The 26,364-nt window shown below is 42.9% G+C and overlaps 1 protein-coding gene and 1 long non-coding RNA gene across 2 annotated transcripts in view; one reads left to right on the top strand and one right to left on the bottom strand.

The window, feature by feature from the left end:
- LOC115154672 (POU domain, class 6, transcription factor 2-like) overlaps positions 1-26,364 on the bottom strand; it is a 125,149-nt gene that overhangs the window by 69,913 nt on the left and 28,872 nt on the right. The gene's annotated exons all lie outside the window — the stretch shown is intronic.
- On the top strand, positions 13,370-15,220 carry LOC115154685 (uncharacterized). Its single transcript, XR_003867922.1, has 2 exons — positions 13,370-13,425; positions 14,281-15,220. It is a non-coding gene; the product is annotated as an uncharacterized LOC115154685 (long non-coding RNA).

Raw genomic sequence — 26,364 nt, 5'->3', positions numbered from 1 at the left:
CTTTTTTACCAGAGCAATATCGGACCCTGCTCAAAAGTATTGCACTTTAAAGGGAATAGGTTGCCATTTAGGACGTGGCCAGTGTCTCTGGGCCAGTAAACAGCAGCAACACTTTTACATTTCTTCTACCTCCTGACACATTGACACCTCTCCCAAACCCCACCATGAATTATATATCATCTTGGGCTCGCGAAAGCCAAGAGTCCAATTCTCACTTGAAATGTTGGGGCAAGTTGTCTCGCAAAGTATGACAGGACCGGGCGCCTCTCTCTGTCTTCCCTTACAAGTGAACCACAAGAAAATGTGGAGTGCGCCAGTTAAAAGATGGAAAATGGGACGAATGAAAGAAAGACAGAACGAACAAACGAAAAGGAGAGCGAGAGAGAGATAAATAGAAAATGTCTGTAAAAAAAACATTTGAAACCTAGGGAAGATCAAAGAGGATTCGGAGAATTTCCTCCAAGCGCTGACCTGAGGCAGAGGAGGAAAGAGTGGCACGACAAAAGAATATGAAGAAGAAGGAAAACAAATACTGAGGGAATATGGAAGAAGCCCCATGTGGCCTTATTATAAGGGCTGCACCACAGGTAACTATATTCTTTAACAGCTGTGGTTTATAAATTCTGTCATCTTGTTAAGACTTTCAAGCCCACTGACCCTTCTCCCCCTTGTAACTGGGCACCCGGCTTTAGGAAGCACATTCTTCTAACCGCGGCTGTCTGATGGCTTTGGCTGAGCACATGATCCAGCAGCTCTGTCTCCACTAATTGTTTGTGCTCTTCCTCCTTCCTCCTCAAGCAGACAGTGGATGGATGGAGGATGAGAAAGGGAGGCTCGGTGAAGTTGGAGACAGGCCAAAAGGCTGCTGGGATCCTATGGAGCTCATTATATGCTCTACACTTCCCTGGCTGCGTGCTTACCAATCCTGGTACTATGTTCGAGTGGTCCTCTCACTTATATAGGCACCATGCTTAGTGGTAAAAGAGCGAGGGTCCCAATCTGACTGTTGAACCAGCAATCCTCTGTTAATGAGGATAATAAGGAATAAGCCACATCACAGAAAAAGGACTCAAAAGACATGAATCAACTTAAAACATTAGATGTGCATTTCAGTAATACTTCTGGATCATAAGAGGTCCCAGTAGGTGGGAGATGAAATCCCTCAAACAGGATACAATGATTCTAGTCTAGGTTACAACATTCAGTGCAAAACTGTACAGTACAATATGTGTTCAAACGTTCGGAGGCATAAAACATCAAAAGGTCAAAAAACGAATGTACCTAAAACAAAACAATGCTCTATCTATCCTGTAAGCCTTCCAGTACACAGTGAGATGAGACATTTCTTTCTGACCGCTATCTATTTTCACCCCTCTCTCTGCCCAGCTTCATTAGCATGTTGTAGTAAATCAAATCAAATCGTATTTGTCACATGCGCCAAATACAACAGGTGTATGTATGCCTTACAGTGAAATGCTTACTTACAAGCCCAAGAATGCAGTTTTAAGAAAAATACTTTTTTGTATTTTTTTTATGGAATAAAATAAGAAATAAAAGTAACAAATAATTAAAGAGCAGCAGTAAAATAACAATAGCGAGGCTAAATACTGGGGTACCGGTACAGTCAATGTACCGGTTAGTCACTGGTTAGTCGAGGTAATTGAGGTAATATGTACATGTAGGTAGAGTTATTAAAGTGACTATGCATAGATAGGGGGGTAGTGCAAATAGTCTTGGTAGCAATTTGATTAGATGTTCAGGAGTATTATGGCTTGGGGGTAGAAGCTGTTTAGAAGTGGACCTAGACTTGGCGCTCCGGTACCGCTTGCCGTTATCTAGCAGAGAGAACAGTCTATGACTAGAGTGGCTGGAGTCGGACAATTTTTAGGGCCTTCCTCTGACACCGCCTGGTATAGAGGTCCTGGATGGCAGGAAACTTGGCCCCTGTGATGTACTGGGCTGTACGCACTACCCTCTGTACACATAGTCAGGGGTCTGAAGAGGTGCCTTCATGAAGTAAATAAACATTTCTGTTCTGACTCATTCTGTATTTTAGGGGTCTTCTAAACTGTGCTGTGGTTCTTGAACAAGTCAAGGGAGAGGAGAGGAACAACATCCCTATTATTTCTCTGCCTCACCGTTCTCAGTGGGAGCACATAAAGCACCGTCTCAATTGGTTGCTCAATGAGCCACACAGGTAATTACTACACTGGAGAGAGATGGGCCGGTCGGCGAGGCGCTTGGTAATTATGACGGAGGAAAGACATTTTTACCCCTAGGATTAAGAGTAAACTCACTTGGACTGATAAACTGGATGAAAACATTTGTTGCCACTTTTATCACAGTGGTAAATCATTTTAGGAGGATTGCTATCTCCCAAGAAATAGTTCATGTTATTGGTATTTGCAATATGGTGGCTCAAGCATAATAATTCAGCATAATGACGTGCTTCCCTTCACCTTTTTTTATAGGGTAGGGAAGGATTTCAAATTTCAGCATCAAAATAGATTCCTGCTCCTTCACCATGGTTGGAATAATCACAGGGAAATAAAACCGGGATCAAAGAACCAACTGTGTAAAAATATTACCCGCAGTCAGTGTTTCAATACCGCTTTGGAGGTGTTTAGACACTAGAAAAATGGAAGCAGTTGAGACTGAGTTGAGTGGGCCATGGGGTTTTACAAAGTAAAACGCTCTGCTTGTAGGGATCCACAGATCCCTTTGTGATGCAATGCAATCTCAAGCTGTGTTGTGGAATTCTCACCCCAGGGGAAGGATTTTAAAGTATTGAGTCCTCTCCATGGAGATATTAGAATACAAAAACTTGAGACTGTAATGTTAGGAAAGGGGACAACTTTAGTTAAGATTCACTGTAGATATTTAATTGCTATAGTTGATTTCAATCGTTATTTCTCATTTTGTCCCTACTCTATTTAACCCTGTATCTGTCCATGTGAAATGTCAATATCATACATCAATTACTACAGTACTATAGTCAATAAAGATGTAACACCAGGCGTGGCTGCTTAGCCCACTCAAGTAGGAAAGTCCCTATGAACATAGCAGGCTTCTCTCGCTCTTCAAAGTCCGTCCAGAAGGGAGGTTCAGACAGAGGTGGAGGTGATACAGAATGTGTGTCACTGAACACAACAGACATGATTGGCCCTCTAGCTCTGCCTTTTGTCCTTCAGTGGTATATACTACAGTAGAGTCTGGAGCCCCGGTCAAGCCTGTTAGCCCTGGCAGGCCAGGGTTATTACAGCCTGTCCATGGTCCCATCATGTGTTGTCAGACCGAGGAGGAGGCCGCGCGTAAAAGCCTCATGCAAAATGTATGTTCATGCGGCTGTTTCAGTGGGTGGTAAAATCAATATTGTGGACCTGATGCACAGAGATGACTGAGTGCTCTCTGACTGACAGTAAAAGCTGGGAGAGATTGAGGGGCTACATTTACTGCTCCCAAAACGGAGTGTAGTCGAGCTCCTCTAATAGTCTGCTCAACTTAAATTAGAATTTCATTGGGGATTATTTTGGTAACAGTTGGGATTGTGGGGGTTTAAAGAAATTATGCCATTAGAAAACAAGAGAGAAGGGAGGGAGAAATGAGAGCACACGGCTTGTCCTTTAAAAAACATCTTTCATTCTCAGCTTCCAGGCAGCTACATTATGGGGTTATTAAGCATTGCCTCGCTCGCCTGCTCACTCACCCACTCCCCCAGATATCAAATTATTCTGAAAGAATGAAAAGACAATGTAGGGATGAGTAGGACATCATAGCCCCTTTGTTGTACACTGCCTCGCTTACATATGTGTTTGAAAGTGCGCCATAGACCCATAGTGAATTTGGGGAGAGAAATGTGAGAATAGAAGGAGAGAAAGAATTCAGTGGGATGAAATAACCCCAAACAATGGGATTTGCTCTCCATTCTTCTGCCTACATCTTCTGTCTTTAATTATTCCCTTTGGTTGTCTGTGGGAGCGTGTAAGCACTTTTGCACAGCACAACATGCCCACCAGCACAACATTGTCAGCCCCAGTGATGTGGAGACTTCTGAGTAACACAGAGCCTCTTGTGATTAGTAATGCTCTTTAATACAACACAACACAGCAGCGAATATGATTGGGGGGAAAAACTGACTTCAAAATTCATAGACAAAGATAGTGTCAGAAATGTATGAGAGATGTATAATGTCAATCACGAGCACCACTAATTGTGAGTTTCATACCACATAAACCGAAATGATGGCAAAATGCAAACATCAAAAATGTATATTCCATTACACATGCAAACAATCCATATATTATTTATTGCACAGCATTTGATATAACCTCAGCTGCTTCCTACAGGGATTCTTTGTGCCGTTTTAGTAGTTTCCTCCTGAATCGCATATGAGATATTTGCGGTCCAAGAACAATGTATGATGAATGAAGAACCTCGCCACTTATACACCTATTGTGCTCACTGACTAGCAACAGGTTCAGCAAAAGGCCGCAGCAGTATGTGAAATTCCCCACCAGGACAATATATCATCAGAAGAAATGTATGCGTGCACCTGAAACTTAAAAGTCTTTCCTGGATGCGGACAAGGTGCTTGAAGAGGGAAGAGGAAGGGGTAGTGGAGAGGGCAGAGGGGTAGAGGAGAGGGCAGAGGAGAAGAGGGGGTTGGGATGAGGAGCAGGCAGAGGGGAAGAGGGGGTTGGGAGGAGGAGCAGGCAGAAAGGAAGAGGGGGTTGGGAGGAGGAGCAGGCAGAGGAGAAGAGGGGGTTGGGAGGAGGAGCAGGCAGAGGAGAAGAGGGGTTTGGGAGGAGGAGCAGGCAGAGGAGAAGAGGGGGTTGGGAGGAGGAGCAGGCAGAGGGGAAGAGGGGGTTGGAGAGAGGAGCAGGCAGAGGAGAAGAGGGGTTTGGGAGGAGGAGCAGGCAGAGGAGAAGAGGGGTTTGGGAGGAGGAGCAGGCAGAGGGGAAGAGGGGGTTGGAGAGAGGAGCAGGCAGAGGAGAAGAGGGGGTTGGGAGGAGGAGCAGGCAGAGGGGAAGAGGGGTGTGGAGAGAGGAGCAGGCAGAGGGGAAGAGGGGGTTGGAGAGAGGAGTAGGCAGAGGGGAAGAGGAGCAGGCAGAGAGGAGCAGGCAGAGGGGAAGAGGGGGTTGGGAAGAGGGGGTTGGAGAGAGGAGCAGGCAGAGGGGAAGAGGGGGTTGGAGAGAGGAGCAGGCAGAGGAGAAGAGGGGGTTGGGAGGAGGAGCAGGCAGAGGGGAAGAGGGGGTTGGAGAGAGGAGCAGGCAGAGTAGAAGAGGGGGTTGGGATGAGGGGCAGTCACAGGGGAAGAGGGGGTTGGAGAGAGGAGCAGGCAGAGGGAAAGAGGGGGTTGGAGAGAGGAGCAGGAAGAGGAGAAGAGGGGGTTGGGAGGAGGAGCAGGCAGAGGGGAAGAGGGGGTTGGAGAGAGGAGCAGGCAGAGTAGAAGAGGGGGTTGGGATGAGGAGCAGGCAGAGGGGAAGAGGGGTGTGGAGAGAGGAGCAGGCAGAGGGGAAGAGGGGGTTGGAGAGAGGAGTAGGCAGAGGGGAAGAGGAGCAGGCAGAGAGGAGCAGGCAGAGGGGAAGAGGGGGTTGGAGAGAGGAGAAGGTAGAGGGGAAGAGGGGGTTGGGAAGAGGGGGTTGGAGAGAGGAGCAGGCAGAGGGGAAGAGGGGGTTGGAGAGAGGAGCAGGCAGAGGAGAAGAGGGGGTTGGGAGGAGGAGCAGGCAGAGGGGAAGAGGGGGTTGGAGAGAGGAGCAGGCAGAGTAGAAGAGGGGGTTGGGATGAGGAGCAGGCAGAGGGGAAGAGGGGGTTGGAGAGAGGAGCAGGCAGAGGGGAAGAGGGGGTTGGAGAGAGGAGCAGGCAGAGTAGAAGAGGGGGTTGGGATGAGGAGCAGGCAGAGGGGAAGAGGGGTGTGGAGAGAGGAGCAGGCAGAGGGGAAGAGGGGGTTGGAGAGAGGAGTAGGCAGAGGGGAAGAGGAGCAGGCAGAGAGGAGCAGGCAGAGGGGAAGAGGGGGTTGGAGAGAGGAGCAGGTAGAGGGGAAGAGGGGGTTGGAGAGAGGAGCAGGCAGAGGGGAAGAGGGGGTTGGGAAGAGGGGGTTGGAGAGACGGGCAGGCAGAGGAGAAGAGGGGGTTGGAGAGAGGAGCAGGCAGAGGGGAAGAGGGGGTTGGAGAGAGGAGCAGGCAGAGTAGAAGAGGGGGTTGGGATGAGGAGCAGGCAGAGGGGAAGAGGGGGTTGGAGAGAGGAGCAGGCAGAGGGAAAGAGGGGGTTGGAGAGAGGAGCAGGCAGAGGGGAAGAGGGGGTTGGAGAGAGGAGCAGGCAGAAAGGAAGAGGGGGTTGGGAGGAGGAGCAGGCAGAGGGGAAGAGGGGGTTGGAGAGAGGAGCAGGCAGAGGAGAAGAGGGGGTTGGAGAGAGGAGCAGGCAGAGGGGAAGAGGGGGTTGGGAGGAGGAGTAGGCAGAAAGGAAGAGGGGGTTGGGAGGAGGAGCAGGCAGAAAGGAAGAGGGGGTTGGAGAGAGGAGCAGGCAGAGGAGAAGAGGGGGTTGGAGAGAGGAGCAGGCAGAGGGGAAGAGGGGTTTGGAGAGAGGAGCAGGCAGAGGGGAAGAGGGGGTTAGGAGGAGGAGCAGGCAGAGGGGAAGAGGGGGTTGGAGAGAGGAGTAGGCAGAAAGGAAGAGGGGGTTGGGAGGAGGAGCAGGCAGAAAGGAAGAGGGGGTTGGAGAGAGGAGCAGGCAGAGGGGAAGAGGGGGTTGGAGAGAGGAGCAGGCAGAGGGGAAGAGGGGGTTAGGAGGAGGAGCAGGCAGAAAGGAAGAGGGAGTTGGGAGGAGGAGCAGGCAGAGGGGAAGAGGGGGTTGGGAGGAGGATTAGGCAGAGGGGAAAGCAGCAGATTTGTTGAATCAGTTCTAATTTCATATGATCTGTGTCTTTTAACCATTTCCCTGCAGCTGGAAAATGAGAGTACCAGGGCTAATTTCACAGAGCTCATTGAACAAACCTCCACGGTCAGGGCAAAAGGTGCTAGCCTACTTTGTCACTGTGAATTACAGTTACGTAATTCAGTAACCATAAGGCTAGGAAGAGAGAAAGAGGGAGGAGAGGAGGAGAGTACAAGAAGAGAGGGGTGGGCGATGTGTTTGAACGAAGTCAGAAACCGTTGCTTTTCTCTCTACGCTGAGATCTAGTTAGTGATGCTCTCTTATGATCAGTGAGTAATGGATCTCCATCTGTGATGTGTCTGCGGTGAGCCCAGAGATGGCCCCCCAGGGACCCCAACACCACTCCCCAGAAATCATCTGACACTGATATAAGCCCCCCTGTCCCTGTCTCAGGCCTGAGACACCAAGCCTATTAATTAAGGCAATTAGGCCCCGGCCAGCAATTAGTAACCACAGATAGCTTTTAGCAGCCTAGCGGACCAGGCTCCTCCTAATGGCCATGGGGTTTGTTTCAACACCATATGCTGACAAATATCACCACAAGCTCTCTGGTTTCACAGACATGGAATTGGAGAGCCATGTTTAATAGTGACCTTAGTGTGATATGGCTGGGCTGGCTGGTGTTGTGACCCCCTGAGCCCTTATTGGAGTAGCACTTTGTTCTATTGAGATGTTTCTATTACTTTTGAAATGCCTGTGTTTAGTGTATGCCTGTCTGACCTTGGTAGGGAAAGGACATGTTAAGTGCACAGACTATTGATAAAAATGTGTAAATGCGGGTTGAGTGTAAGCATTATTGATTAGTAGATAAGTCTTTATTGATTTCATGTTATTATTAAAGAGACGTTCCATAACTTTGGCGACTATGTAAGTATTTTTTAAACCTCCCTCTTTTGGGCTTGATGTGTTGTTCCTAAATGCAAAATCTATGAGTAGAATTACTACCTTACCTCAATTAGCCAGGAAATCCATAGTTTGAAAGCGACTGTTTTCTGGAAGCTGTGTAGCGCCAATTTGAGCACTGCAAGCTTGGCCCACGTGGGCCAGCCCCCTAGGAATTAGAGCTCCAGCCGATGAGTTTTAGCCCCTCGCCATTTCAGTGACAGCTAGCAAGGTGCACATTGACAAGTTTCACAGTGAAAGAAGAAGGCTGGCCCAGGCCTGCCCAGCATTTTACAATGAGGTTGCAGGGCGGGCCCAATGGCTCAGCGGCATAGCAGAGAGAGAGAGAGAGTGAGCAATGACATACTGCATCTGCACATAATGACATAGTACGACATTTCAGGGACCCGTTTTGGCCCTTGAGCGCTACTTTCAGAGCTACTGGCTAAAAAGTACGCAAATGTTCCGGAAAGTCTCTTTAAGTAGATGGTAGATTTTTACTGAAAAGATGTATTGATAATGATGTTTTTGTATTGAACAAATATTGTATTCCAATAATAGCTACTCGTCCATTATGAAATAAATATATATTCCTTTAGAAAGTATTCAGCGCTGTTTCTGAATACTACATACTTCAACTGAATATTAACAATGTCAGTAACTCGATTTTTAAGTATCCCTAGAGGAAAATTCAGTTTGAATAGCTTGGTAGAAATAAAAGCATCAGAAGCCATTCAGCAAGTACTTTTTACTCCACATTTCTAAATCTCTAACCAATGAAGATGAATGTTCAAACAACCCAGTGCTAAAATACTACAGCCTCTCTGTATAGCCTTTGCTTCAGTAAATGTGTGTGTTTGTAATGGTGTTCTGAGTAGAACTGCCTGATAAAAAATGGTCTGAATTCATACATTCAAAAACAGAGGACAGATCATGCAATAAGTCACATTACTGGAAAATGGAAAATAAAGGATACAACTGCGCTCCCTTACACAATTCTACATTGGAGGCAATCTGAGATAACGCCATTTTCATTCCAGTTCGGTCCCATAAAATGACCATTAACATTACAAGCCATGCAGAACACAGATAAATGTAAAATGTCACACAATTCTGCCAAGGCGGGATTTCCAGTTCCACAAAATTACCATCTCTGTCTGCTGTCTCCCACTGCACCTTGTCTAATATTTCATTTTCAACATTTCGTAAGTTAATTTTCCTCTCACTGACCATTTAAATCACAAATACATTTTCATTTAAAATGCTTGACTACAGATTGTTTCTGAAAGCTTAGGAATCGTGCCTTGGCAATCTCTGGCAGACCTTTAATTAGTGAGGGCAAATATTATAGAAAATATTTTGGAAACCTTCTGGAGGTAAAATAACAAGTAAGGGACAATTCTGCATTATGCTTACAACCGTCTTCTCGACTGTCTAGGCACTGAGGCAATTTGCTGGAAACATTGGATGTATGGAAATGTCAAATGTTTGAATTTGTATTTATTATTTTGACTATAATAATAATAATATTACCTTAAGGTTTAAAATACAAATTCAGTATCGAATAAGTAAAAAAACTTTCCTTTAACACCATCCCATTTTTCATTCCATATTTGACTGAGCATGGGACGACAGTGAGTCAGGCTGGTAATGTAATGTATTGTTATAGTCCAGTAGTTGATCGAATGACAGCTGGCTGGGGTAAAGGGAATGTGTTCCAACTTTGTCATTTCATTTTTAATGCCGGTTGGCAAAGCTCAAGTCATTTCAGGCCTCCGTGCATCACTTCTCTGTCAGAAGAGAGCACTGTATTCTCCCACATATACCTTTATTGTCAGCCCAAATTACTGGACGACAAACACGGTTACTATATCGTACCAAGCATGTGCAGAAATAAACATCACGCCCTACACAGTACAAGTATCTCTCTCTCTCTCTCTCTCTCTCTCTCTCTCTCTCTCTCTCTCTCTCTCTCTCTCTCTCTCCAATTTAGGGGGCTTTATTGGCATGGGAAACATATGTTTACATTGCCAAAGCAAGGGAAATAGATAATAAACAAAAGTGAAATATAAAATGAATAGTAAACATTAGTTCCAAAATATGTACACTACCGTTCTAAAGTTTGGGGTCACTTGGAAATGTTCTTGTTTTTGAAAGAAAAGCAATTTTTTTGGTAAATTGAAATAACATCAAATTGATCAGAAATACAGCGTAGACATTGTTAATGTTGTAAATGTCTATTGTAGCTGGAAACGGCAGATTTTTTATGTAATATCTACATAGGCGTACAGTGGCCCATTATCAGCAACCATCACTCCTGTGTTCCAATGGCACGTTGTGCGAGCTAATCCAAGTTTATCATTTTAAAAGACTAATTGATCATTAGAAAACCCTTTTTCAATTATGTAAGCACAGCTGAAAACTGTCGTGCTGATTAAAGAAGCAATAAAACTGGCCTTCTTTAGACTGGTTGAGTATCTGGAGCATCAGCATTTGTGGGTTCGTTTACAGGCTCAAAATGGCTAGAAACAAAGAACTTTCTTCTGAAACTCGTCAGTCTATTCTTGTTCTGAGAAATGAAGGCTATTCCATGCGAGAAATTGCCAAGAAACTGAAGATCTCATACAATGCTGTGTACTACTCCCTTCACAGGACAGCGCAAACTGGCTCTAACCCGAATAGAAAGAGGAGTGGGAGGCCCCGGTGCACAACTGAGCAAGAGGACAAGTACATTAGAGTGTCTAGTTCGAGAAACAGATGCCTCACAAGTCCTCAACTGGCAGCTTCATTAAATAGTACCCACAAAACACCAGTCTCAACATCAAGAGTGAAGAGGCGACTCCAGGATGCTGGCCTTCTAGGCAGAGTTGCAAAGAAAAAGCCATATTTCAGACTGGCCAATAAAAATAAAAGATTAAGATGGGCAAAAGAACACAGACACTGGACAGAGGAACTCTGCCTATATTTCCGATCAATTTGATTTTGTTTGAATGGACAAAATGTTGCTTTTCTTTCAAAAACAAGGACAATTCTAAGTGACCCCAAACTTTTGAACAGTAGTGTATTTATTTTTTATTTATTTAGGCAAGGAATTTCTTTATTTATTATTTACAATGATGGCCTACCCCAGCCAAACCCAGATGACACTGGGCCAATTGGGACTCCCAATCACAACCAGATGTGATTCAGCCTGGACTTGAACCAGGGACTGTAGTGTCACCTCTTTCTCTGATATGCAGTGCTTAGACCGCTGCACCACTCGGGAGCCCTGAAGAATAAAGACATTTCAAATGTAATATTATGTCTATATACAGTGTTGTAATGATGTGCAAATAGTTAAAGTACAAAAGGAAAAATAAATAAACATAAATATAGGTTGTATTCAAAATGGTGTTTGTTCTTCAATGGTTACCCTTTTCTTGTGGCAACAAGTCACAAATCATGCTGCTGTGGTATTTCACCACAAAAATAGGATTTGTTTTCTAATTCTTTGTGGGTCTGTGTAATCTGAGGGAAATATGTGTCTCTAATATGGTCATACAACTGGCAGGAGGTTAGGAAGTGCAGCTCAGTTTCCACCTCATTTTGTGGGCAGTGTGCACATACACTAGCATGTCTTCTCTTGATAGCCAGGTCTGCCTTTGTCGGCCTTTCTCAATAGCAAGGCTATGCTCACTGAGTCTGTACATAGTCAAAGATTTCCTTCATTTTGTGTCAGTCACAGTGGTCAGATATTCTGCCACTGTGTACTCTCTGTTTAGGGCCAAATAGAATTCTAGTTTGCAAAGTTTTTTTGTAAATTCTTCCCAATGTGTCAAGTAATTATCTTTTTGTTTTCTCATGATTTGGTTGGGTCTAATTGTGTTACTGTCCTGGAGCTCTGTGGGGTCTGTTGTTGTTTGTGAACAGAGCCCAGAACCAGCTTGCTTAGTGGGCTCTTCTCCAGGTTCACATCTCTTTAGGTGATGGCTTTGTTATAGAAGGTTTGGGAATTGCTTCCTTTAAGGTGGTTGTAGAATTTAACGGCTCATTTCTGGATTTTGATCATTAGCGGGTATCGACCTAATTCAGCTCTGCATGCATTATTTGGTGTTTTACATTGTACACAAAATATATTGTTGTAGATTTCTCCATGCAGAGTGTCAGTTTGGTGTTTGTCCCATTTTGTGAATTCTTGCTTGGTGAGCGGACCCCAGACCTCACAACCATAAAGGGCAATGGGATCTATAACTGATTCAAGGATTTTTAGCCAGATCCTAATTGGTATGTCGAATTTTATGTTCCTTTTGATGGCATAGAAGGCCCTTCTTGCCTTGTCTCTCAGATCGTTCACAGCTTTGTGGAAGTTACCTGTGGTGCCGAGGTATGTTTCGTTTTTGTGTGCTCTAGGGCAACAGTATTGATAGAATAATGACTAAAGCATTCCACCCTGAAACCATATAATTGTATGAAATGTGTTAAGAGTCATAATTCAACAATGTGTGTGACTAGGCCATTGTGTTACTATTTCGCAATATGAACTGGGTATAGTTGTGACGTTCAATGACAACTGAACTGTTGACTTGTGATAATGGTGAAACTAATAACTGGAAAGAGGCCTCCCCACCCTAGGGAGGAGAAAAACTGTTAGAAATGGCTAGGCTTGCAGAAAATGATGAAACATGTTGCAGAAAGGTGATAAACAATGTATGTGAACTTTGGAAAAATACAGCCCACCTAAAGAGAGGTGGAGTTTCTACTGATGTGAGTTAATTTGTGTGTGTGTGTGCTATAAAAAGATTGTGAAGTCAGAGTGTTCTCTGAATAAAGGACTGATCTATTGCAGAATCTGAGACTTTGTCTAATTCTTTATTAACCGGAGATTTACGACCTCTGGGAAATAGACAAAGCTTGAGTGATAGTTGAGTTCAACCATTGAGATAGCAAAATTCTCGTGACAACTTCGTCCTTTGAGCCGGATCTCAATACCTGTTTCTGTCGTCCCATGGGAGCGCCGAAAACCGTGCACGGGCGGATCAGAGATCCGTAAGATAAAGACCTGACCTCTGAAATTGAGGGTCCATTTCAGGCCGGTGGCGAACTGGTACACGACAGAAACGGTGACGAGATCCAACCTACATTGAATTCTCAGCTGCAAGAATAAGGTCAGTAGTCTTTATTCATGTCTTTTGGTGGTAGGATCTAAACTTGCATTAGACGTATATATTGTTAAAAAATCTGATGTAGGTAAGGTGGTAACCACTAAAATCAGGCTGAGGATTCATATTCAGTATACCGTTTTTAGAAGTTTATATAGAGAAAGTTCAAAAGTAACAAAGTATCTAGATAAATATAAAATGGGGGGGGGCTGAGTATTGAACGAAAGATGGGTCCGTGATGACTCGTGGTAGTTGAGGCCATTACCAAAAGAAACTACCCCGTATTGAAATAGTCTGGGACTATTAGAGGTATATGGGAAGTAGTCTGGGACTAGTAAAAATATATGGGAAGTAGTCTGGGACTATTCAAAATATATGGGAAGTAGTCTGGGACTAATAAAAATATATGGGAAGTAGTCTGGGACTAATAAAAATATATGGGAAGTAGTCTGGGACTAATAAAAATATATGGGAAGTAGTCTGGGACTAATAAAAATATATTGGAAGTAGTCTGGGACTAATACAAATATATGGGAAGTAGTCTGGGACTAATAAAAATATATGGGAAGAAGTCTGGGACTATTCAAAATATATGGGAAGTAGTCTGGGTCTAATAAAAATACATGGGAAGTAGTCTGGGACTAATAAAAATATATGGGAAGAAGTCTGGGACTATTGAAAATATATGGGAAGTAGTCTGGGACTATTCAAAATATATGGGAAGTAGTCTGGGACTATTGAAAATATATGGGAAGAAGTCTGGGACTATTCAAAATATATGGGAAGAAGTCTGGGACTATTGAAAATATATGGGAAGTAGTCTGGGACTATTCAAAATATATGGGAAGTAGTCTGGGACTATTCAAAATATATGGGAAATGGGAAGAAGTCTGGGACTATTGAAAATATATGGGAAGTAGTCTGGGACTATTGAAAATATATGGGAAGAAGTCTGGGACTATTGAAAATATATGGGAAGTAGTCTGGGACTATTGAAAATATATGGGAAGAAGTCTGGGACTATTAAAAGTATATGGGAAGTAGTCTGGGACTAATAAAAATATATTGGAAGTAGTCTGGGACTATTGAAAATATATGGGAAGAAGTCTGGGACTATTGAAAATATATGGGAAGTAGTCTGGGACTAATAAAAATATATTGGAAGTAGTCTGGGACTATTGAAAATATATGGGAAGTAGTCTGGGACTAATAAAAATATATTGGAAGTAGTCTGGGACTATTGAAAATATATGGGAAGTAGTCTGGGACTAATAAAAATATATGGGAATAAGAGCACACACATAGATTGTGAGATTAAGTATAATAACAGTAAGAGCACACACATAGATTGTGAGATTAAGTATAATAACAGTAAGAGCACACACATAGATTGTGAGATTAAGTATAATAACAGTAAGAGCACACACATAGATTGTGAGATTAAGTATAATAACAGTAAGAGCACACACATAGATTGTGAGATTAAGTATAATAACAGTAAGAGCACACACATAGATTGTAAGATTAAGTATAATAACAGTAAGAGCACACACATAGATTGTGAGATTAAGTATAATAACAGTAAGAGCACACACATAGATTGTGAGATTAAGTATAATAACAGTAAGAGCACACACATAGATTGTGAGATTAAGTATAATAACAGTAAGAGCACACACATAGATTGTAAGATTAAGTATAATAACAGTAAGAGCACACACATAGATTGTGAGATTAAGTATAATAACAGTAAGAGCACACACATAGATTGTGAGATTAAGTATAATAACAGTAAGAGCACACACATAGATTGTGAGATTAAGTATAATAACAGTAAGAGCACACACATAGATTGTGAGAATACACATAATAACAAGGAAAGTAATTGAATAACAGGAGTGGTAAATCCTCAAAGGATGTCCCGGGATTAACCGTGGATGAAAGGTATATGGAGTCTAAGGATAAAAGGAACATATATTATGGACCTAAGTGGCGAAAGAAGTATGAGTTTGAAGGACGTCAAGACGTAGACAAATTGAAATCTATGTTTAAATAGAAGTGCATGTAAACTGTACCTAAGCGGAGGAAGAAGTATGGTTTTGAAGGGCGCCTAGATGTAGATAAACTAGAAACTATGATAAAGCAGATACATAAGACGTGTGTAGATAATCAAGGGAAACAGCAGGTTGAGGGTTAGATACAGCCAGGGTGTGGCTGTCTGATGCCCGGAAAAGAAGGCAAGAAGGCAAGAGTAAAGAAAGAAGAAGAAAGTGATAAAAGATAGAGAGAGACAGAGAGAGCAAGATAGAGAGAGCAAGATAGAGACAGAGAGAGCAAGATAGAGACAGAGAGAGCAAGATAGAGAGAGCAAGATAGATAGAGACAGAGAGAGCAAGATAGAGACAGAGAGAGCAAGATAGAGAGAGACAGAGAGAGCAAGATAGAGAGAGACAGAGAGAGCAAGATAGAGAGAGAGACAGAGACAACGAGAGCAGAGAGAAAGTTTAGAGCTAGACACAGGGATACCGGAGATGTTATGGTTAAAAGGAGTGACAGATGTGGGATTTATTAAAGGAGTTTTATTTGTAACTGTTACTCTTAAATTATTTTATTGACCTTATTGAAGGCAGTATTTATTGAAACCAGAAGTAATAGCAAGGATTATACCTATGTTTAATTAAATAATGGATAACGATGTTATTATTGGAGGAGAAGATGTTTTTTGAAACTTGTCGATGTTTTTAATCCGAAAGGCTCCACCCTTTGTGGGATAGAAAATATTGCTGGACTTATAAGGAGTAAATAGAAGTATTATTTTAAGAGTTTCTTGCGTCCCTGATTCCAGTACTCTCCTAAATTTGGTAAAATTAGATAGTAGATATTTCTCTGTGATTGATTTGGTAAATGAGTTTTTCTTAAATTTTATAGGCTACAGGCAGGAGGGGGTTGGTGGTTTTTGTGAATATGGGGGACCCTAAGCTGCATCATAGTACTAATAAACTTCCTAATACATCCAGATCCACCGCCAGTCGGCATAAATCGTACCGAATCTCTACCATTGTTGAGAAGCAAAAGACAAACTACTCAAAATAAGGACAGGCAAGGAAGAGGGACATATAAAATAGGGGTTAGAGAAGGACAAAACGTGAGATTTAAGATAAGGGTACTAAATATGACTAACGGGTGGGGTTACTGTTATAAGGAGATAACTGACGACAACACCCCCTTATACCTGTGTCAACCAACTATGTCCACGTGTTCCTGGTCCCAGGTGTTTAAACACACATGGGGCAGGGAATATGAGACTAATATCTGGAAATGGAGTGCACGGTGGGGTGTTGAACGGAATAAGGACATTCCTTCATGTATGTTGGGAATAGTAGTAACTATACAAAATGTAACTAGGAGAGACATACAAATGAAGTATATGGCATGCGCTGATGTGTATGGCAAGGATACCTGCCTCCCATTTCAATTGACGGACACCATAGTGAAATACCCCGTAGTAAATCCATTATTAGGACCAAGTCGAGTTGATCATTCAGGTGGACATTGCTTTGATTCTACTAGTCTACCCGATGTGAAGGATTTCCTTCTCCAAGAAAGGAACCAAGGGGAGGTAGAAGGAATACCAGATGGCCCTGGGCCAAACCAATTGTTATGCATGTTCTAAGGGGCGACCAACTATGTTAACGGCCCCGATGCCACAGGTAATGTTTTCCTGCGTCTTAGACTTAGGGACTACCCGATGAATACAAGGCGTTGACTCAAATAGGTGAAGGATTCACTACTACTTTCTTTTGGTGGGTTACGATAAATAAGAATGTGGATTGGATAAACTATATCTATTATAACCAACAAAGATTTGTTAATCAGACTAGGGATGCAGCAAGGGGGCTCTCGACTCATCTATTCGCCACCTCCCTCATGACTTGGCAGAATAGGTTGGCTCTAGATATGTTATTGGCAGAAAAGGGCGGGGTTTGTAGAATAGTGGGGGGTCATTGTTGTACGTTTATTCCTAAGAACACATCACCAGATGGGACAGTTACAAGAGCTCTAGCAGGGTTAACGGTTCTAAGTGAAGAATGGGCTGAGAACTCAGGGGTTAATACATCTGTGACAGGGTGATTTGATGAAATGTTTGGCAAATGGAAAACCATAGTAGCTACCATCTTGGGGGCTGCTATTGTTTGTATGGGTATGCTCGTATTATGTGGTTTTTGTTTTATTCCTTGTGTCCGAGGGTTGGTGAGCAAGGTGTTTGAGAATGATGTGACCCAGCAGATGGTGAGGTATAGGCCCATACCTGACTCAGACCAGTGGGATGATCGCTACATGCCTCCTGGAATGGTGAATGATGCTGACCAATTCAACCCTGATGACCCACAATTAGATAAAACTTTTCTTAGTTCACCCTCATAGATATTATCCTAACCAACTTGCCCTCTAAATACACCTCTGCTGTTTTCAACCAAGATCTCAGTGATCACTGACTCATTGCCTGCATCCGTAATGGGTCAGCGGTCAAACGACCTCCACTCATCACTGTCAAACGCTCCCTGAAACATTTCAGTGAGCAAGCCTTTATAATCGACCTGGCCTGGGTATCCTGGAAGGATATTGACCTCATCCCGTCAGTAGAGGATGCCTGGTTATTTTTTTTAAATGCCTTCCTCACCATCTTAAATAAGCATGCCCCATTCAAGAAATGTAGAACCAGGAACAGATATAGCCCTTGGTTCTCTCCAGACCTGACAGCCCTTAACCAACACAAAAACATCCTGTGACGTTCTGCATTAGCATCGAACAGCCCTCGTGATATGCAACTTTTCAGGGAAGTTAGAAACCAATATACACAGGCAGTTAGAAAAGCCAAGGCTAGCTTTTTCAAGCAGAAATTTGCTTCCTGCAACACAAACTCAAAAAAGTTCTGGGACACTGTAAAGTCCATGGAGAATAAGAACACCTCCTCCCAGCTGCCCACTGCACTGAGGATAGGAAACTCTGTCACCTCTGATAAATCCACTATAATTGAGAATTTCAATAAGCATTTTTCTACAACTGGCCATGCTTTCCACCTGACTACCCCTACCGCGGTCAACAGCACTGCACCCCCCACAGCTACTCGCCCAAGCCTTCCTCATTTCTCCTTCTCCCAAATCCAGTCAGCTGATGTTCTGAAAGAGCTGCAAAATCTGGACCCCTACAAATCAGCCGGGCTAGACAATCTGGACCCTTTCTTTCTAAAATGATCTGCCGAAATTGTTGCAACCCCTATTACTAGCCTGTTCAACCTCTCTTTCGTGTCGTCTGAGATTCCAAAAGATTGGAAAGCAGCTGCTGTCATCCCCCTCTTCAAAGGAGGGGACACTCTTGACCTAAACTGCTACAGACCTATATCTATCCTACCCTGCCTTTCTAAGGTCTTCGAAAGCCAACAAACAGATTACAGACCATTTTGAATCCCACCGCACCTTCTCCGCTATGCAATGTGGTTTCAGAGCTGGTCATGGGTGCACCTCAGCCATGCTCAAGGTCCTAAACGATATCGTAACCGCCATCGATAAGAAACAATACTGTGCTGCTGTATTCATTGACCTGGCCAAGGCTTTCGACTGTCAATCACCACATCCTCATCGGCAGACTCAATAGCCTTGGTTTCTCAAATGATTGCCTCGCCTGGTTCACCAACTACTTCTCTGATAGAGTTCAATGTGTCAAATCGGATGGCCTGTTGTCCGTGCCTCTGGTAGTCTCTATGGGCGTGCCACAGGGTTCAATTCTTGGGCCAACTCTTTTCTCTGTATACATCAATGATGTCGCTCTTGCTGCTGGTGAGTCTCTGATCCACCTCTACGCAGACGACACCATTCTCTATACTTCTGGCCCTTCTTTGGACACTGTGTTAACAACCCTCCAGACGAGCTTCAATGCCATACAACTCTCCTTCCGTGGCCTCCAACTGCTCTTAAATACAAGTAAAACTAAATCCATGCTCTTCAACCGATCGCTGCCTTCACCTGCCCGCCCGTCCAGCATCACTACTCTGGACGGTTCTGACTTAGAATATGTGGACAACTACAAATACCTAGGTGTCTGGTTAGACTGTAAGCTCTCCTTCCAGACTCACATCAAACATCTCCAATCCAAAGTTAAATCTATAATTGGCTTCCTATTTCGCAACAAAGCAACCTTCACTCATGCTGCCAAACATACCCTCGTAAAACTGACCATCCTACCGATCCTCGACTTTGGCGATGTCATTTACAAAATAGCCTCCAATACCCTACTCAATAAACTGGATGCATTCTATCACAGTGCCATCCGTTTTGTCACCAAAGCCCCATATACTACCCACCACTGCGACCTGTACGCTCTCGTTGGCTGGCCCTCGCTTCATACTCGTCGCCAAACCCACTGGCTCCAGGTCATCTAAAAGACCCTGCTAGGTAAAGTCCCCCTTATCTCAGCTCACTGGTCACCATAGCAGCACCCACCTGTAGCACGCGCTCCAGCAGGTATATCTCTCTGGTCACCCCCAAAGCCAATTCCTCCTTTGGCCATCTCTCCTTCCAGTTTTCTGCTGCCAATGACTGGAACGAACTACAAAAATCCCTGAAACTGGAAACACTTATCTCCCTCACTAGCTTTAAGCACTAGCTGTCAGAGCAGCTCACAGATCACTGCACCTGTACATAGCCCATCTATAATTTAGCCCATACAACTACCTCTTCCCCTACTGTATTTATTTATTTTGCTCCTTTGCACCCCATTATTTCTATTTCTACTTTGCACTTTCTTCCACTGTAAATCTACCATTCCAGTGTTTTACTTGCTATATTGTATTTACTTTGCCACCATGGCCTTTTTTGCCTTTACCTCCCTTATCTCACCTCATTTGCTCACATTGTATATAGATTTATTTTTCTACTGTATTATTGATTGTATGTTTGTTTTACTCCATGTGTTGTTGTATGTGTCAAACTGCTTTGCTTTATCTTGGCCAGGTCGCAATTGTAAATGAGAACTTGTTCTCAACTTGCCTACCTGGTTAAATAAAGGTGAAATAAAACATTTAAAAAAATTATGTGTGAAGGTTATAGTGAAAATCTCAAAAGGAAGAGTTATAACTGGAAGTAGAAATAGAACTATACCCAGGTGAGGTGAAATAGACCTTGTACATACATTTATGGGTGTGATGTGATTTTTTAAGATGCAATCAAGATGTAATATTTAGTCAAAGGGTGGATTGATAGAATAATTTGTATGTTTAAGATAATGACTAAAGTATTCCACCCTGAAACCATATAATTGTATGAAATGTGTTAAGAGTCATAATTCAATAATGTGTGTGACTAGGCCATTGTGTTACTATTTCGCAATATGAGCTGGGTATAGTTGAGACATTCAAGGACAACTGAACTGTCGACTTGTGATAATTGTGAAACTATTAACTGGAAAGAGGCCTCCCCACCCTAGGGAGGAGGGAGGAGAAAACTGTTAGAAATGGCTAGGCTTGCAGAAGATGATAAAACATGTTGCAGAAGGGTGATAAACAATGTATGTGAACTTTGTAAAAATACAGCCCACCTAAAGAGAGGTGGAGTTTCTACTGATGTGAGTTCATTTGTGTGTGTGTGTGCTATAAAAAGATTGTGTTCTCATTTTGAAGACAGAGCACTCTCTGAATAAAGGACTGATCTATTGCAGAATCTGACACTTTGTCTAATTCTTTATTAACCGGAGATTTACGACCTCTGGGAAATAGACAAAGCTTGAGTGATAGTTGAGTTCAACCATTGAGATAGCAAAATTCTCGTGACAGGTGTCTAGATGGAATTTGTATTCATGGTCCTGGCTTTTTTGGAACACCACTATTTTTGTCTTACAGAGATTTACTGTCAGGGCCCAGGTCTAACAGAATCTGTGCAGAAAATATACACCTGAAGTCGGAAGTTTACATACACTTAGGTTGGAGTCATGCAAACTTGTTTTTCAACCACTCCACAATTTTCTTGTTAACAAACTATAGTTTTGGCAAGTTGGATAGGACATCTACTTTGTGCATGACACAAGTAATCTGTCCAACAATTGTTTACAGACAGATTATTTCACTTATAATTCACTGTATCACAATTCCAGTTGGCCAGAAGTTTACATACACTAAGTTGACTGTGCCTTTAAACAGCTTGGAAAATTCCAGAAAATGATGTCATGGCTTTAGAAGCTTCTGATAGGCTAATTCATTTGACTCAATTGGAGGTGTACCTGTGGATGTATTTCAAGGCCTACCTTCAAACGCAATGCCTCTTTGGTTGACATCATGGGAAAATCAAAATAAATCAGCCAAGACCTCAGAAAGAAAATTGTAGACCACCACAATTCTGGTTAATTCTTGGGAGCAATTTCCAAATGCCTGAAGGAACCACGTTCATCTGTACAAACAATAGTACGCAAGTATAAACACCATGGGACCATGCAGCCGTTTGGTGTGAAAAGTACAAATCAATCCCAGAACAACAGTGAAGGACCTTGTGAAAATGCTGGAGGAAACAAAAGTATCTATATTCACAGTAAAACTAGTCCTATATCAACATAACCTGAAAGGCCGCTCAGCAAGGAAGAAGCCACTGCTCCAAAACCGCCATAAAAAAGCCAGACTACGGTTTGCAACTACACATGGGGACAAAAATCATACTTGTTGGAGAAATATCCTCGAGACTGATGAAATAAAAAATAGAACTGTTTGGCCATAATGACCATCGTAATGTTTGGAGGAAAAAGGGGGAGGCTTGCAAGCCGAAGAACACCATCCCATCCGTGAAGCATGGGGGTGGCAGCATCATGTTGTGGGGGTGCTTTGCTGCAGCAGGGACTGGTGCACTTCACAAAAAAAGATGGCATCATGAGGAAAGGAAAATTGTGAATATATTGAGGCAACATCTCAAGACATCAGTCAGGAAGTTAAAGCTTGGTCACAAATGGGTCTTCCAAATGGACAATGACCCCAAGCACACTTCCAAAGTTGTGGAAAAAATGGCTTAAGGACAACAAAGTCAAGGAATTGGAGTGGCCATCACAAAGCCCCGACCTCAATCCTATAGACAATTTGTGGGCAGAACTGAAAAAGTGTGTGCGAGCAAGGAGGCCTACAAACCTGACTCAGTTACACCAGCTCTGTCAGGAGGAATGGGCCAAAATTCACCCAACTTATTGTGGGAAGCTTGTGGAAGGCTACCCAAAACGTTTGACCCAAGTTAAACAATTTAAAGGCAATGCTACTAAATACTAATTGAGTGTATGTAAACTTCTGACCCACTGGGAATGTGATGAAAGAAATAAAAGCTGAAATAAATCATTCTCTCTACTATTATTCTGACATTTCACATTCTTAAAATAAAGTGGTGATCCTAACTGACCTAAGACAGGGAATAATCACTAAGATTAAATGTCAGGAATTGTGAAAAACTGAGTTTAAATGTATTTGGCTAAGGTGTATGTAAACTTCTGACTTCAACTGTAGGTGCCGCTCCAGGCCCTCCTTGGTTGGGGACAGAAGCACCAGATCATCAACAAACAGTAGACATTTGATTTCAGATTCTAGTAGGGTGATGCCGGGTGCTCCCCCAACATCACTTTACATCAATTTGCATAGCAGACCCTCATGCCAAATTGAGTCAAACATTTTTTTAAATCAACAAAGCATAAGAACACTTTGCCTTTGTTTTGGTTTGTTTGTTTGTCAGTTAGGGTGTGCAGGGTGAATATGTGGTAAAAAGCCAATTTGGCATTTGCTCAGTACATTGTTTTCGCTGACGAAATGCACGAGTCTGATGTTAATGATAATGCAGAGGAGTTTCCAAAAGTTGCTGTTGATGCATATGCCCCGGTAGTTATTGGGGTCAAATTTGTCTCCACTTTTGTGGATTGGGGTGATCAGTCCTTGGTTCCAAATATTGGGGAAGATGCCAGAGCTAAGGATGATGTTAAAGAGTTTAAGTTTAGCCAATTGGAATTTGTGGTCTGTTTATTTTATCATTTAATTTAGGATATCATCAACCTCACAGGCCTTTTTGGGTTGGAGGGTTTGTATTCTGTATTGTGGTTCATTCAATGTAATGGAGAATCCAGTGGGTTCTGGTGGTCTTTAATAGTTGGTTCTAAGATTTTTATTTGATCATGTACATGTTTTTGCTGTTTGTTCTTTGTTATAGAGCCAAAAAGATTGGAGAAGTGGATTATCCACACATCTCCATTTTGGATAGATACCTCTTCGTGTTGTTGTTTTTTCCCCCAATTTTCCTAGAAGTGGTTAGATTCTATGGATTCTTCAATTACGTTGAGCTGATTTCTGAAGTGCTGTTCCTTCTTTTTCTGTAGTGTATTTCTGTATTGTTTTAGTGATTCACCATAGTGAAGGTGTAGGCTCAGGTTTTCTGGGTCTCTATGTTTTGGGTTGGATAGGTTTCTCAATTTCTTTCTTAGGTTTTTGTATTCTTCATTAAACCATTTGTCATTGTTGTTCATTTTCTTAGGTTGTCTGCTTGAAATGTTTAGATTTGATAGGGAAGCTGAGAGGTCAAATATACTGTTTAGGTTTTCTATTGCCAAGTTTACACCTTCACTATTACAGTGAAACATTTTGTCCAGGAAATTGTCTAGAAGGGATTGAATTTGTTGTTGCCTAATTGTTTTTTGGTAGATTTCCACACTATCCTTCTATCTATAGCGTTTCTTAATATTATTCAGTTATTTTGGCTTTGATGCCTCATGATTGAGTATAGCTCTGTTCCAAGTAGAGTGTGATTTTGCTGTGATCTGATAGGGGTGTCAGTGGACTGACTGTGAACGCTCTAAGAGACTCTGGGTTGAGGTCAGTGGTAAAGTAGTCTACAGTACTACTGCCAAGAGAAGAGCTATTGGTGTACCTACCATAGGAGTCCCCTCGAAGCCTACCATTGACTATGTACATACCCAGCGTGCGACAGAGCTGCAGGAGTTGTGACCCGTTTTTGTTGGTTATGTTGTCGTAGTTGTTTCTAGGGAGGCATATGGGGGAGGGAGTGCTGCCACCTCCAGGTAGGTGTTTGTCCGCATGTGTGCTGAGGGTGTCAGGTTCTTGTCCAGTTCTGGCATTTAGGTCGCCACAGACTAGTACATGTCCCTGGGCCTGTTGATCTCCCCCTCTATGATGGATAAGCTGTCATCGTTAAAGTATGGGGATTCTATTGGGGAGATATAGGTAGCAAACGAGGACATTTTTCTCTGTTGGGATAATTTCCCAACAGAGACATGTCTTTGATTGCTACTGACATGGCTTCTCATTAGGCTAGAGCTAGGTGAGTGAGACACACGGGGTTTATCTATCGGGATCCCTGAGTGATGTTTTCGTGTTTCCTCTGGACGAATGCAGGGGAACAATGCTATCACCTCACCATTAGAACTGGGGTCTCTGGTGTCATGCGCACCGTGGAGTTAGGGCTGAGAGCAAAGGCTACAGCAGTTTAACCAGAGTGACAATGCCACCATCTCCAAAACAAATAACAGCAGGTGGAGGAGCTGAGATTTAGCAGGTCAATGTTATGACCAGTAAATATAGGAGAATATGCCAGGTCATGGCAATTTCATAACACATAATAGGCCACATGAATACAGAACAAAGGATAAAGGGTGTTCCACGTGTACATATCTCAAAAAGTGAGTTTTGTTCATGCTTATGTTTTTCAGTTCTTATTTGATCTCAATCGCGGTGTTACATTTCCACCGTAAATTGATAACAAACGTTTTGAGATGATGTCAAATTCGAAGGTGAAATTGAATTATACCTTCGCTTCAAAAAAGAACACCTAGGTTTAAATAGTAAGTGTCAAGGGATGGGTGTGTGCCTGCTTAAGTGAATACGAGGGGGTTTGGTTCTAACCTTTTTGTACGCTGCTGTGGTACATTCTGATTGGTGAGTTATTTTCTTTCCCCGAACTGTCACATAAGCAGTCGCCCCTTTACGTTTCCAAGCTGCTTACTGAAGACAAACAATAAACCAGTGGTAGCTGATATCAATGGCAGAGATGAGAACCCAGGCGCCATATCTGCTGGGATTGCCTGGGCAAACCTGCCTCAGCCTGCTCTTTATCGCCAACAGCACCTCTCGCTCTCAATTATTTGGCTGCTGTCACAACAAATCAATCAAATTATCGCTCCAGGACAGTGTGTGCAGCTGCTCCTATGGCATTGCTAGTTGCATTAGCTTTGAAATGTATGAGGTCTACATTTTATCACTGTTATTTATTTAATGTCACTCTCTCCCTTGCAAGTCATCTTACAACAACAGCAAAGTTGAATCATTAAAGGAACGACGTGGAATACATACTGGTGGAAAACACTTCAAAATAAACAGGAGAAGGGAGAGGGGCTGGGATAGGTTCTATTGTATTGAGAACGGAATAGATAGGGGTGTTGATCTAGGAGAATTATGGGAGTAATAAAGCCTCAGAAGTCTCTCTGACATAAAAATACTCCATCTTGATGTACTCATTGCTAGGATTTTTTACAAACAACAATCTGTTGTAGTTATTGTAAGTATTCTTATTATTTTAATTTTAACGTGGCAGAGATTTTTATTTGCTGCAAAGTGCACGCACGCACACACAGACACATGACGTACTGTACAAATGAAGCTGAACGACATGTTTGAAATGCGCCAACTGTGCCAATGGTGGAATGGAGTAAGGAAGGGCATAGACAGGTATTTCCTTTAAATCCCAGGGTTTCTGGGAGCTGTGGCGAGCTAACCTCTTAAAGGAGCGGTGGCGTACACCCAACAGTCAGCTCAGTCGGAAAAGATGGAGTCAGACATGGACTAGCGAATTTACCCCCCAGGAGCCCACCCTTTGGTGCTGTAATGAGAGGAGTGATTTCCATAATTTGTATCATGTTAACACCCACTCACAACATGAGAACGCCACCGATTGCGTTTGAGCGTTTTCATCAAACCAGGGAGGAGACATGTCTTTGATTGCTACTGACATGGCTTCTCATTAGGCTAGAGCTAGGTGAGTGAGACACACAGGGTTTATCTATCTGGATCCCTGAGTGATGTTTTCGTGTTTCCTCTGGACTAATGCAGGGGAACAATGCTATCACTTCACCGTTAGAACTGCTGTCTCTGATGTCATGTGCACCGTGGAGTTTGTGCTGAGAGCAAATATGAACGAGATACACTTACAAGAAATGGGTTTGTTCAGTGGAATTGAGTACTGTCGAGTGAGTCCTAGAGAAAATACGCAGACAAATGATGTTTCATTCATTTCCCTCCACTGAGCATTACATTTCTGCTTCTTTGATACTTTACAACTTACAATACAAGGAAAGCTATCTTGCATGGCCAGTTACTGTAGGCCATATGTGCAATAAA

Source organism: Salmo trutta, chromosome 2 (assembly GCF_901001165.1).
Source record: "Salmo trutta chromosome 2, fSalTru1.1, whole genome shotgun sequence".
Classification (NCBI taxonomy): Eukaryota; Metazoa; Chordata; class Actinopteri; order Salmoniformes; family Salmonidae; genus Salmo; species Salmo trutta.
This window is presented reverse-complemented; position numbering and strand designations above follow the sequence as displayed.